The sequence below is a fragment of the Pinus tabuliformis genome, chromosome 3_2, assembly GCF_031772625.1.
Source record: "Pinus tabuliformis cultivar Carrire ecotype Pingquan chromosome 3_2, CPIR1, whole genome shotgun sequence".
NCBI classification, from domain to species: Eukaryota; Viridiplantae; Streptophyta; class Pinopsida; order Pinales; family Pinaceae; genus Pinus; species Pinus tabuliformis.
The window spans coordinates 497,014,326-497,028,445 of record NC_142302.1 but is presented as its reverse complement, the minus strand read 5'-3'; positions in this window follow the sequence as shown (position 1 = coordinate 497,028,445).

Below are 14,120 nucleotides of genomic sequence, written 5' to 3'. Positions count from 1 at the left end.
GATTAGATAATTGGATTCGTCAGATGGAAGTGTATTGCAAGATACAAAGAATCAAAGATGATGAAACCAAGATTTAGCTTGCTTCTCTTAGATTGGAAGGTGCAACACTAATTTGGTGGGAAGCCAAAAATCAAGAGGACGTGAAGAAACATGGTAAGGTTTTATCCTCTTGGAATGATTTTGTTGTTGTAATAAGAAAGTGATTTTATCCATTAACATTCATGCAGAAAGCTATTATGGATTGGCAGAACTTTAGGCAAGCTAAAGCGCAAAATGTGCAACCTTATACTCAAGAATTTAGGAAAACAAATTTGATTTTGGGTATAGATTTGTCCTCACAATATACTTTGCTCAAATATATTTGAGAAATGCATATTTATTTGAGACATACCATTCTCGTGTTTAACCCTACAAAACTAGATGAAGTTTCTGTTCAGGAAACTCATTTAGAGGCAAGAGGGAAAAATGTTTCTAAAGAAACTAGTGAAAGTTCCTTTGAGTCTGGAGAAAAAGGAAAAGGGAAGAAGAATGTTTCCATCAAGATGGAGAAAGAAAAACTTACATGTAAACATTGTTCCAAATATGGCCATGATGAAGATCATTGTTGGAAACTTCATCCAAAAATGAGACCCAAAAAGTTTAAGAACAAGGAGAAGGAGAAGACAGTTGCAACTACACAACATGATTTAGGTTCAGATTCTAGAGATGAAACAAAGATCACAACCATGGGTTTGAAAGGTAAGGACATTGCAAGTACTAGTTCTTCAAATTGTCTCAATGAAACTCAAGATGAAAAAACAAGAATAGAGCTTTTCCATATTAGAGTTATTTCAAAACATACCAAGATAGATACATTGTTTGATAGTGGTTCACAAGAAAATCTTATCTCAAAAGACATTGTCAAGAAGTTGAATTTAGAAACCATTCCTCATCCTAAACCTTATCCTTTAGGTTGGATATGTGACAATGCAAAATTGCATGTGACAAAAAGATGTAAATTGAAATTTGCAATCACTGCAAACTTTCTAGATGAGGTAGAGCTTGATGTAATTCCAATTGATATATGTGGTATTGTTTTGGGAAGCCCATATCTATATGATAGGAGAGCTATTTTTCATCGCCATGAGAAAAAATATCATTTTTTCAAGAATGGGATTGAGTACATTGTTAGAGCACACAACAAGAAGTTGAATGCATCTCTTGTAAATGCGGGACAAATGAAGAGGATTGTTAATGCTAGTTAGAACTTTGCATTGTTAATGATCAAACATGAAGGTGTTGAAGAATCTAAAGCCTTTCAAGGATATGATTCAAGTTTGAAATATGATTTCATTGATGTTTCTAATTCATGTGATAAGATGTTTCAGGAGTCTAACATGTTGCCTCCTAAAAGAGGTAAACAAAATGAAGTAAATTTGCAACAACATGCATCATTGTTGAACATTGGTGTGAACAAGATGCCAGTGTTAGAGAGTGCAGAGGTCAAAGAGAAAATGCAAAAGCAAATTGACAAAGAGGACATTGGTTCCAAAACTTCTTCTTGTGGGTTTCATAATGTGTTGGCTTTGAAAAGGGATGGTGCATGGCGATGGCGATCACATTTGGTCAAGATTCGAGCCAAGTACAAGGCTAGACATGGTAAGCATCATCATGACACCAATGTTCAAGGTGAGAAGAATTTGAGATTGTTTAAATTTAATTTGATTGGAGACTAGGGAGGGAATGCGTTTATTCCTTCAAAGGTAGTTTTTTGTTTTGCATATTTTGGGAGATTGCAGCAAGATGTCATTTATGACAGCAAGACAGGGACTCCACAATCAGGGAAAATGATGTATCTTCGTGAAAATCTCAAACTGACAAATTCAAGAAAAGTTCAGTGGATTGAGACTAGAAGGGTGAGGGAGTTGTACCCTCATCTATTTGTTGATTGATAAAGAGATTTTGGAGGTCCAAAAGCTTCCAATGGGGAGGAGTGATCTGGTGGATCAAAAAAATAATGCTCAAAATTTAAAGTGTGTGATATAGCTCGAAACTTGTATGAATAGATAGGTCTCGACGATCTGAATCGAATGCAACTCGTTTCACTCAAATCCAACATCAAATGCTCCTAGAAGCGCATTCTGATTGATTTGGGAAATAGCTAAAAATTTTGGAAAAGGGGTTGCAAGCAGACCCAGTCAGCAGTCCGTACGCTAACTGGGCATTTGACTGGGTTGACTGTGTATTTTGGTGGGCCTATGAATGACTGCCACTTGTCATCATTTGATTGGTTTTGGCATGGTGAATTTTTATTGGTTAATGGTTGGTTTAGGTGGAACAATTAGGAGGATCCACGTGGGCCAATCCCTGGCTTCCACGTGGCCTCCTAATGGCCTAGTCAGTAGTCTATATGATGACTGGGCATTTGACTAGGTTGATTGTGTATTTTGGTGGAACTATGAATGAGTGCCACTTGTCATTGTTTGATTGGTTGTGGCATGGTGAATTTTTATTGGTTAATAGTTGGTTTGGGTGGACCAACTAGGAGGAGCCACATGGACCAATCCCTGGCTTCCACGTGGTCTCCTAATGGCCAATTAAAATTTTATGGAGGTCAGACAACACCCCCGCGAGATTTTAACTTGTGACCTCACACATATCAACCAAGGCCAGCACCACCACGCCACATATGTTCCTTATTTAACCAACGTTGAAAGGTTTTATTTAAAGTTTGGTGAACGTGCATTTGGGGGAGGGGCCGAGCTAATCCCTAGCTTCTAGCCACCCCTACCCCACAGGATCGCAGGTGGGGAGCCAAGGTCTAGGGCCTAGCCCAGCCTTGACGACCCTTTTGGCACAGTCATATTGTAGAAAATCTGTGATAGCTTAACCCGATAATGCAATATAAATCAAAGAAGAATACTATAACCTTCTTCTACTATCAATTTGTGGAAGCTTAAAGATCGAGCTGAACAATATAATCAGAAGAAGAAGAATAAATTGCATAATACACATGAAAATACTTTAGGGAAAGCCTCAACTAAAAACCCCACATTATTGTATTATCATACATGGTGGAAATACATAGGAATTATACAAAACCTTAGCTCTCACAGCTAGCCAGCTCTCAGTACAATCCTCACAGATGCTCACAGGAAATCTTGGCTTCTCTCCAGCCTTCCTCTCTGCCCTCCAAGCTCCTATTTCTTTGCGTTGTTCCTTGTGGATGATTTCCTTTTCTTAAGTGGATGATCTCCCTTCAAAACTGTGCAATCCTCAAGGATTTATCCTTGACTACATGCATGAGTTTTCTCCATGTGAAAACACATGCAACTAATAGTATACTTCCCTTGAACTTTAATCTCAACTGGGTCTTTCTCATAATAGACATGCATGAGTTTCTGATGAGGGAATCTTCAGTTAACTAGAGTAACACTAGTTGAGTGCATTAATGCATCAACTGATTGTTAACTCACTATTAGTTCCTCAAACAGTTTGGAACTAATTTAACTGGACTTAACTCAGTAAACTGAGTTAACTAATTACAACTCAAATATAACTCAATCTTATCTCCTTAATTTAAGGGATAACTCTTGCATGACTTTAGAAAGACTTCTAACTTGAATTTCTCCAACTAATTAATTTAAAATAAATTAATTAATTATTTCCAAGTAGTTGTTAAGACTAAATTCGATTTTAATTCACAATTTAATTCAAGGACAAATTAAATTGGAATATTCTTGTTGCCATATTTCAACACTCCCTCTCAACAAGAAAGGGATTATCTGCCACCTCGATCCTGTCTCTATGGAACTCGAATTTACACTTTGACAATGCCTTTGTCAAAATGTCAGCATCTTGCTCCTCTGTCAAAATATACTGCAGCAACATGATCCTCCTCGCTACACAGTCTCTGAGATGATGATACCAGATGTCGATGTGCTTAGACCTATCATGAAATACTGGATTCTCAGAGAGTTTGATACAACTCTGATTATCACAATAGATCACGGTTGGATCCACCCTCTGATCAAACAAACCAACTAGGATTTTCCGCATCCAGATGGCCTCACATGCTACCTGAATTGCAGCCATGTATTCTGCCTCTGCTGAGCTGAGTGCAACCGACCTCTGTTTCCTGTTGTACCAAGAAACTGCCACTGACCCAAGGTTGAAAATCCCTCTTGATGTGCTTTTCCGATCTGATGGACTCCCTACCCAATCTGCATCAGTGAAGCCCTATAGCTTCACTCCCTCTGTCCGTCTGTACCATAATCCATACTGAGATGTGCCTTTGAGGTATCTCAATACATGCTTTGCTACCATCCAAAACATCTTGGTAGGTTGAACCATCGCTTGACTCAATTATTTCACCACATAGCACAAATCTAGTCGTGCATTCACTAAGCACATAAGTGAACCCACAAGCTGCCTATACATAGTAGCCTCTACCACTTCTCTTGAAGTAGCAACCTCCTTCCTCCAGTTACCTGCTAGAGGAGTCTGCATGGGCTTGCACTTCTCCATGTGGAATCTCCTGAGTATCTTGTTGGCATACTTGCCTTGAGACACAAACAACTCCCCATCCTTCTGCCACACTCCCATGCCAAGGAAGTAATGCATGAGACCCATGTCTTTCCTCTCGAATTCGCTTGCAAGGTCCTCCTTGCAAGACACGATCAACTGATCATCACCAGTCAATATGAGATCATCAACATAAAGTACGATGATCAACAGCTTACCTTTCACCATGATGTGGTACAGGTTCACATCTGCTTCACTCTTTGTGAAGCCCAACCCAGTGAAGTAGTTGTCTATCTTGGTGTACCAAGCACGAGGTGCTTGTTTCAACCTGTACAATGCTCTCTTGAGTCAGCACACATGCGACTCGTGATTGAAGATCTCATAACCTTCCAGTTGCTCTATGTACACCTCTTCCTCAATCTGGCCATTGAGGAATGCAGTCTTCACATCCATCTGATGGATCTTCCAACCCATCTGTGCTGATAGTGCCAACATAGATCTGATAGATGAGTACCTTGCGACAAGAGAAAAAGTCTCATCATAGTCAATCCCCTCGACCTGTGAAAAGCCACGGGCAACAAATCTTGCCTTATGCTTCTCCACACTACCATCAATAGCTTGCTTTACCTTGTAAAGCCAACGGGAACTCACAACTGACTTGTTCTCCGGTCTCGGAACCACGTCCCAAACACTGTTACGAACTATGGAGTCATACTCCTCCACCATAGCATCAACCCAAATCGGCTGCTGCACTGCTTCCTCAAAGGAAGATGGCTCGGTCTCAACACATTCCCCAGCAAGGGCCATGTATCCAATGTACCTCTCAGGTGACCTCCTCTGTCTGTGCTGAGAAGATGGTGCTCCCACATTCTCTCTCGCATCCTCCAACAATCTGTCAGCTTCTCTTGTGCGCTTCCGTCCATCTCTGGAAGACTCTGCTTGAGTGGATGTCTCCACTCCTGGAACCTCTACATGTGGCTGCTCCGCATCAGTCTGAGGCTCCTCCTCCTTAGGAACCAATAGTTCCTCCACAGCCTGTAGTTGGAGCTCCCTCTCAAGGGAAACTCGCATGGCCTTCTGCTCATCAAACTTGAGATATCTACGAACCACTGTCCTCTGAATAGTAGGCAAGTACACCCGATAGTTTTGAGGTGTATCAGTGTACCCCACAAATATCCCCAACTCTGTTCTCGGCTCAAGCTTCTTCCGTGCATCCTTTGTCACATGGCAATATACCGATGAGCCAAAGATCCTGAAGTGACCCACATCTAGTATATTACTGGAGAAAGCTTCCTCTGGTGTCCTCATCCCAAGTATGCGATGCGGGCTTCTATTCTGCAAATAGACGTTGTGTTGCATGCCTCAGCCCACAAGTGTAGTGGTAGGCCTTGGTCATGTAGCATTGCCTATGCTGCCCCTACAATAGTTTTGTTCTTCCTCTCGGCCACCCCATTTTGTTGTGGGTTATGAGGTGCTGTCAACTCTTGTTTAATTCCTTCTACTACACAAAAGTCCTTAAACTCTTTAGAGACATATTCTTCACGTTGTCACTTCTCAAGGCCTTGATCTTCTTCCCTGACTCTTTCTTGACCAAAGCTTTGAACTCACAAAACTTTGTGAAAGTTTGGTCCTTCTTCTGCATGAAATAAATCCAACATTTACGAGAATAGTCATCAATGAAAATCACATAATACCTTTGCTTCACTGTGGATGCCATCGAGAATCATCCACACAAATCAGTATGAACTCGCTCTAAGATAGCCTCTGCTCAACTGTCTCGATCATGAAAGGAAGACTTTGTGTACTTTCCCAAGGTACAACCTTTTAATGTGTCAACTTGCTCAATTTTACCTTTTGGAAGTCTTGTAGATATCTGTTGCATTATCTTCAAAGCCCCATGATGCAAATGGCCCAACCTCCTGTGCCACAACTCGCCAATGTCTTGGCTTTGCATCAATTCTACTTTCATACTCAATGCTGCACAATCATCTACCTCTAGTTTATAGAGATTCTTCACCTGAATCCCTATCCTCTTGGTCTGACCCGTGGCTATGTGTCTTAGGAATGCATTTCCTTTACTGAAGACAACATCGTAGCCTTTTTCCTCCAACATCGCGACCGATACCAAGTTCTTCTTCAGTCCAGGCACATACATCACATCTGTCAAGGTGAGAGGAGCTCCATGCTCCCTCTGAAAAGCAACCGTGCCCACTCCTGAAACACTATACCTTTCGTCGTCACCCATCTCTATGTGCATCTTGAGGTATTTCTCCTCCAAGGCACTGAATAAATTTTTATCACCAATCATGTGGAATGAGGCTCCACTGTCAAGATACCAGACACAACCCATCATTGATGACACCATGCATGTGATGAGGGTAAAGTCCATTTCAAACTGAGAGGCTAATGCCTCACCTTCCAATCCTTCTGAGGATCCCTTCTTGGACTTATTCGATGGGAAATTAGTCACATAATGTCCCATCTTGTGACAATTAAAGCATCTTACTTTAGACATGTCACCCTTCTTCCCTTCATGAGAAGAATTCGATTTGAAATGGGAAGCCTTCCCCTTCCCTTTCCTTGCCTTACTTGCTAAAGCCAGATTTTCTTCATCATCATTCTTGGATGAAGAACCATCTCGTATGCTCCTCCTGATCTCCTCTTGCATAAGATCCGACCACAATCGTTCCCAATCCGACAGTTTCTCCCTTCCATTCACAAAGTCCTGGTAGCTATTCTAACTCTTTGGAAGGCCAAGGAGAGCGAGGCTCACCATATCATCATTGGCAGTAGTTATTCCCACACTGCCAAGCTCATCTCTACAGGTGGTGAGCTTGTTCAGATATGTGGAAATAGTATTGCCCTTCTCCATCTTGATTCTTTGAAGCTTATCCTTGAGCGCCAATTTCCTCTGGTCGCTACTATTCTGGTAGAGGTCCTTCAATGTCTTCCACATTGAAAATGGAGTATCCTTCCCATGGAGACTCAAGACAATATGGTCTCAAACTCCCTCAAGGATGATCTGTCTTGCCTTCGCCACACACTTCTTCCACTCAGCCAACTCTTGTGCATTAGTTGAAGCTGGCTTTGGGATTTCTTGATCAATGAATTCCTTCAAGCCATTGTCTTCTAATACAGCCTCCATTCTATCTTTCCATGCTATGTAATTCGAGCTACCTTCCAAGGCATACTCGAGTCTCAAGCCATAGAATGCCATTGACCAACCTTGAAGTATGATATGAATTTGATTTACACCTGCAACCCCGAACTTCAAACTTCGAATTCTCTTCTCAGTATACTGTTCACAGCTCTGATACCATGTAGAAAATTTGTGATAGGTTAACCAGATAATGCAATATAAATAAAAGAAGAATATTATAACCTACTTCTACTATCAATTTGCGGAAGCTTAAATATCGAGTTGAACAATATAACCAAAAGAAGAAGAATCAATCACATAATACACATGAAAATACTTTAGGGAAATCCTCAGCTAAAAACCCCACACTATTGTATTATCATACGTGGTGGAAATACATAGGAATTATACAAAGCCTTAGCTCTCACAGCTAGCCAGCTCTCAGTACAATCCTCACAGATTCTCACAAGCAATCTTGGCTTCTCTCCAGCCTTCCTCTCTGCCCTCCAAGCTCCTATTTCCTTGCGTTGTTCCTTGTGGATGATTTCCTTTTCTTAAGTGGATGATCTCCCTACAAAACTGTGCAATCCTCAAGGATTTATCCTTGACTGCATGCATGAGTTTTCTCCATGAGAAAACACATGCAACTAATAGTACATTGTCCTTGAAATTTAATCTCAACTGGGTCTTTCTCATAATAGACATGCATGAGTTTCTGATGAGGGAATCTTCAATTAACTGGAGTAGCACTAGTTGAGTGCATTAATGCATCAACTGACTGTTAACTCACTATTAGTTCCTCAAACAGTTTGGAACTAATTTAAATGGACTTAACTCAGTAAACTGAGTTAACTAATTACAACTCAAATATAACTCAATCTTATCTCCTTAATTTGAGGGATAACTCTTGCATGACTTCAGAAAGACTTCTAACTTGAATTTCTCCAACTAATTAATTTAAAATAAATTAATTAATTATTTCCAAGTAGTTGTTAAGACTAAATTTGATTTTAATTCACAATTTAATTCAAGGACAAATTAAATTGGAATATTCTTGTTGACATATTTCAACACATATGCCAATGCATGATCGAGCAAAGAAAACCATGGCACAAAAGAGTTGGGAGCCAACCCTAAGGTCATATGACCTTCCATAAAACCATGGGTGCGACAGAGTTTAGAGGGGCCAACCCCTAGGGGGATGAACCATGGTCACATGTGGGAGCATAGAACCAAGGGTGCGCAGAGATAGGGGCTAAAAAAAGTCCCCAACTTTCGGCGCTTTTCATGGTCATATGGTCGTCAGGCGACCAAGAATTTCGGGACTAGGGGATTAATGTCACCCTTAATGGTCCTACAAATTCGCCCGCTGAGTGGGAATTGTGCCAGGTTTAGTGTGTCAATTCCATGCTTGGGGCGCTCAAGCCAGGTTTAGGCCAAATTGGAGGATGGTTAGCTGCAAAATTTGGGAAAATGAAGAAACAAGCATAACTTTCTTAGTTTTTGGCCAAATGAGGTGTAGAAAGAACCAAAATAGGGGTTTTTACAGTGATGGATCCATTGGAGACATCAATTCTACTATTTGAGTTGTGTAAAGAATGTAAACACACTTTTGAGAATTTTTAATGAAAGAGGCCCTGCATTGGAAGCTAGACCAAGAGATGTAGCCCAAGAGAGGGGTGAACTCCTTTATCATGCTTTGTGTTATGTGTTTCAGATATGCTTATTTGTCTCTGTTTGACTGTAAATTTTGGTTAAAATTTACTTGTTTATGTGTTTAGTAAGATGATCCTCTACCCAAAAAACATATAAATTTAACTTGCAAATTGTTTAAAATCTTCAAGTTAATACATTCAGATTAGAGTGTTAGAGAGTGAGCGCCTAACTAGGAGGTTTCATACTAAATTTAAGTAGTTGATTGAGGGAGAGGAAGAAACACCTATTAGTGTTGTTCCCCTATCAAAGAGAAAGAAATAAAGGGTAGAGAATAATAATGAATTCAAGATTAGTCAAGAGTTCATATTGGAATTTCATATTGCAAGATGGGAAGTCAAATATGACATGCTAGACCAGAGGCATCATGTTAAACTCTAGCCCAAGAAGTCATGGAACTTAATGGGGAAGCCAAGGTCAGTTTATTTGAGCCCATGAAACATCTAGTAAATCGTTACAAAATTTATCATGTTTGGAGATTGGAAAATGTGGAAGTTGACCTATAATAGGTTAAAATGGTTGTGAACTTCAAAGTCAGTGAAACAAATAACCCATACCATACCTTTTTTGTAAGTTAAATTTATATTACCTCTGAATATCATAAAAACCAAGTAAATCAGATAATCATCTAGCTTAAACATAGTTCACTATAGGTAGTTTCAATTTTCCCAGTGGGAAACCATATATTTTTAACCACCTACTAATTAAGTAATTTGTCCAAAATATTAACATCTTCAACAAAAATAACCTAACTGCTACAATATTGTAATACAAAAAAATGTGAGTTGACATTCCAGAAAGTCAAGAGTCTGAGGAAGTGATAGGAGGAAATTATTTGGCACTGGAACCTGGAGGATCTAGAGGGTTAGGTTAACAGTGGAGGTGGTACTCTATATGATCTAGCCTAGCATCCAATCTTTCCAATCATAGCCGTTGGTTTCTCTAAGAACGATTGATGTCTTCCTTACCAACAAAGATGTTGTACCTTTCTTCTTGCTTTTCTTTTAAGACTCTGTCCAACAAGGTCTTCCTTTAATAGTAGAAATATATGGCATTGAGGTACTATTTCCTTCTTCCCCTGGTGTGATGAGGGTTAGGAACCTAGTGAGAAAATTCCTCCAGTATTTTTGAATCATAGAAAACTTGTTTGTCTCTAGCAACAAGGAATTCCAATTAGCATACCTAGTTACACTTTTAAGGAGGGACGACCAAATGATATGTTTTAGTAGCTTCCTATGCCTATTACTAGGTGTGGTTCCAACCCTGGGGGCCACATCCACTCCCACCACATCGGTTACGCATTCATTATCTTTGCATGTTGGACAAAAGGGTATCACACTAGGGGTCCACATAAAAATTTCTAGTGACAAGGGTTTGGAAGAAAATATAAACCAATGCAAGTCACAAGAGTAGGATCAATAGGCAACTGCCAAAGAGTCAACATTGGGCAGGGTAATTACTAGCTAACAAAATAGGAAAATTGTTGGTTCTAAATTTCCAACCAAGAGCCCATAAACACACCAAACCACCCACATCAAAAAACCAGAGACCAACCAATTTATTGATGTAGAAATTGATAGTGCATAGAGAGGAATTAAGGTTTACCCAGGACCAGGCGACCATTGTAGATTCAGGTCTCAAAAACTGAGTGGTTGGAATAAACACCAACATTGTAATTACTCGAGGAGAACTCGTATGACAACAACCAGCTACCGCAATGAAACCACCCCTCTTTGCTAACTCCAAGCACCTTGTTCTCCTTAGTTGTAGCACAAAGCTCGCACCTAGACAGAATATGAATAATACCTAGTTGAGAGCAGTTTCCAAAAAAGTCTCACCAAGAATGGGTGGAACAGAATTCCACAGAATTATCGTCGAGCATTTATGATCTGACTCCATGATTCTCACATTTTCCCTAAACCATCCCTCTTACGACAGGGAAACGAGCTTTTTCCCCCCACTTCAACGTTGCAACCAGGTAACAATGCTCACATAGAAATGCAGAGGAATACCATGTTTACTTTCATATATGAGGATCACATGCTTATGCATGCATGGGATTAGCCACACCACCCCTTTCATTTATTATTCGTTCATTGACGACGAGGCGGACTTGTCCCCCAACCCTTCTCACTTCATCGTTATCCATCCCCATCAGGAAACCCATACCTTACCATATTAGGGATTGCTTGGGCATTTGATAACCAACATAAGTTCATTATAATTCATATATATCAATTGTGAGGGATCAAATGATTATATTATAGATCTATAATAATTATATTTGCATTGTAACAATATTTCCATTTATATTATATCTAATTTTTTTGTAACTTTTGTATCTCATTTAATTTTAAATTATAATAGTTATATTAAATTTACATATCAAATCTATATATAAAGAGATATTTAATTAACATATAATATTAATAGTTTTATTTTTTATAAATAGTGTGTATACTTTTGTAGACTTTAGTAGTGAAATCATTGTGCAAAAGTGGGTCCCTTGTCCCACAAACAAGGGGTCTCATACACCAATTTGGTGTTTGGCTTAGCCATGACCTTAAAATTAGATTATTATTATTATCACTAATAATTTTTTCTTTCACCAAATTAGTGTATGAGACCCCTTTGTTCATGAGATAAAGGACCCTTGTTTATATAACAAGGGGTTTTCATATATTAATTTAGTGTATAGGTCCACAATTACCTTAAAATTATATTATTATTATTATTATAAACAAAGATTGCATTGAAACTTATAATTGCCTCCTAAACAAAAACAATATATTAAATAACTAAACACACTAACACTATATAGGCGTAGTCTAACTTATAGACTGAATGGCCTTTTTCACGACCATTTTTCTGGTTAGTTCTAATCAAAATCCAACAGATATTTTTAAAAACTTAAGTTTAAATTGTTTAATTTGCATAATTCAAGTGCCCGAGGTTTTTCAGGGTGTTGAACCCATTTATGCATTCAAAATTGTATTTTAAACAACAAAAAATCTTGAAATTGTATTGTAAGATTTTGGTGAATTCCTGTGAAAAAGGCTATTTCGTCTATAAGTTAGACTACGCCTATATATATATATATATATATATATATATATATATATATATATATATATATATATATATATATATATAGATATATATATATAATATTGCCAATTTCTCTAATCAATTAATTATAAAATATATTAAAAAAAAAATTATTAATAAGAAAGTTAAAAAGTTTAAATATATATAAATAAACAATTAATTTCGATATTTAAGTCTGCCTCAACACCATTACATAATCTGTATTTTGATGCAATGATACCATTATTGTCACGCCCCTATCCCGGTGGTAGTCTTTCAACCACACATATGTGGGTGCGGCATTGCCACACTTTTTTTTCCACCAATACTTAAGTGTACGAGCTATGCCTAACCAAACACTTAACCAATTATTTACTTCAAGTGCTATTATCGTAGTAGAAATAAACTCTTCAATTAACCATTCATCATATAAATGCACAACGGAAATCATCAACACATCATCATAAGTGGGAGGGGCAACCTGATATCAATATATATATATATATATTGTAATTCAATTGTACATGGAAATCATACAATTCGGTGCAGCCAACAAGATCTAACCTACACACCTTTACTTTACAAAGATCGTGCCTACAAAATGCTGAATTCATGCCCATGCACTTTCACCCGAACTATTGAATTTCTCTGTGGCACTACCGTGCCCATCGTTCTTCGTTTCGGTTCCCCTACACCCTCAACATTCCCTGCCGCAACTCTGCCACATCGTCCAATACTTCAGCACACCATCGTGCCTCTCATGCAACCCTTAACACCTTCGTTCACTCTACCACAACTCTGCCCGAACAACCATTCATTCGACACTGTTGCAACCTGGGCCACTACCTGCACCTGACTCTCGGCATGCAATGTCATGTTGCCCTACCCGCAGCTCGTTGTAGCAGCTCGAGTCACCCAACTGTTCGACACCCAAATCTCGGCCAATTTTACGAGTTCAACATGCAGTCGAACTGTTTAACTCAGCCCTGCCACTATATAACAGTTCCACATTATTGTTTGGTTTGCCAGAAACCCTAACCCCGGCCTTGCTGACTTCGGTCCTGCACCTGCACTATGCCTGTGGCTTCGACCCTTCTCACTCTATGATTTCTGTGTTTTCTCTTGCTTGTTTTCAGTCGAGTTCAATGATGGTTGGAATGACCATCATTCACTCCAATATATATGCGTGCTACCATGTGGCAACACCAAGGGTCGCGACCTTTCATGGTCAGCCCATCCTCCAAGTACACATCGGCCTGCACATTCACATGTCGGCCTAACTCGTATAATATATATTGTTGCCCCATCGCACGTGTATCATTGCCACTCGAGTCGGCCTAGCACCCTCTTGTTCGATCTCCATACTTCGGTTCCAAACACTCCATCGCTCACCCATGGGCGCCTCACCCGGGCATGTGCCCACCCGAACACCTAACATGGGTCGCCCTTCACACACTCCCATCGCACTTCCTCATCGCACAACCTGTCGCACATCTGAAAGTCCACCTATGAGTCACCTTTAACCGAATGTAGGTTCTCGTCAACTTGAGGCCCCCACATCCTCCACCACTATGAAAATGTTGTCACCCTCGACAACACCATCTCAGCAACCTCCATTTCTAAGACATATCCATCTATGTGGGCACCCAGGTAACTCCACCCATGACTTTTTCCATGC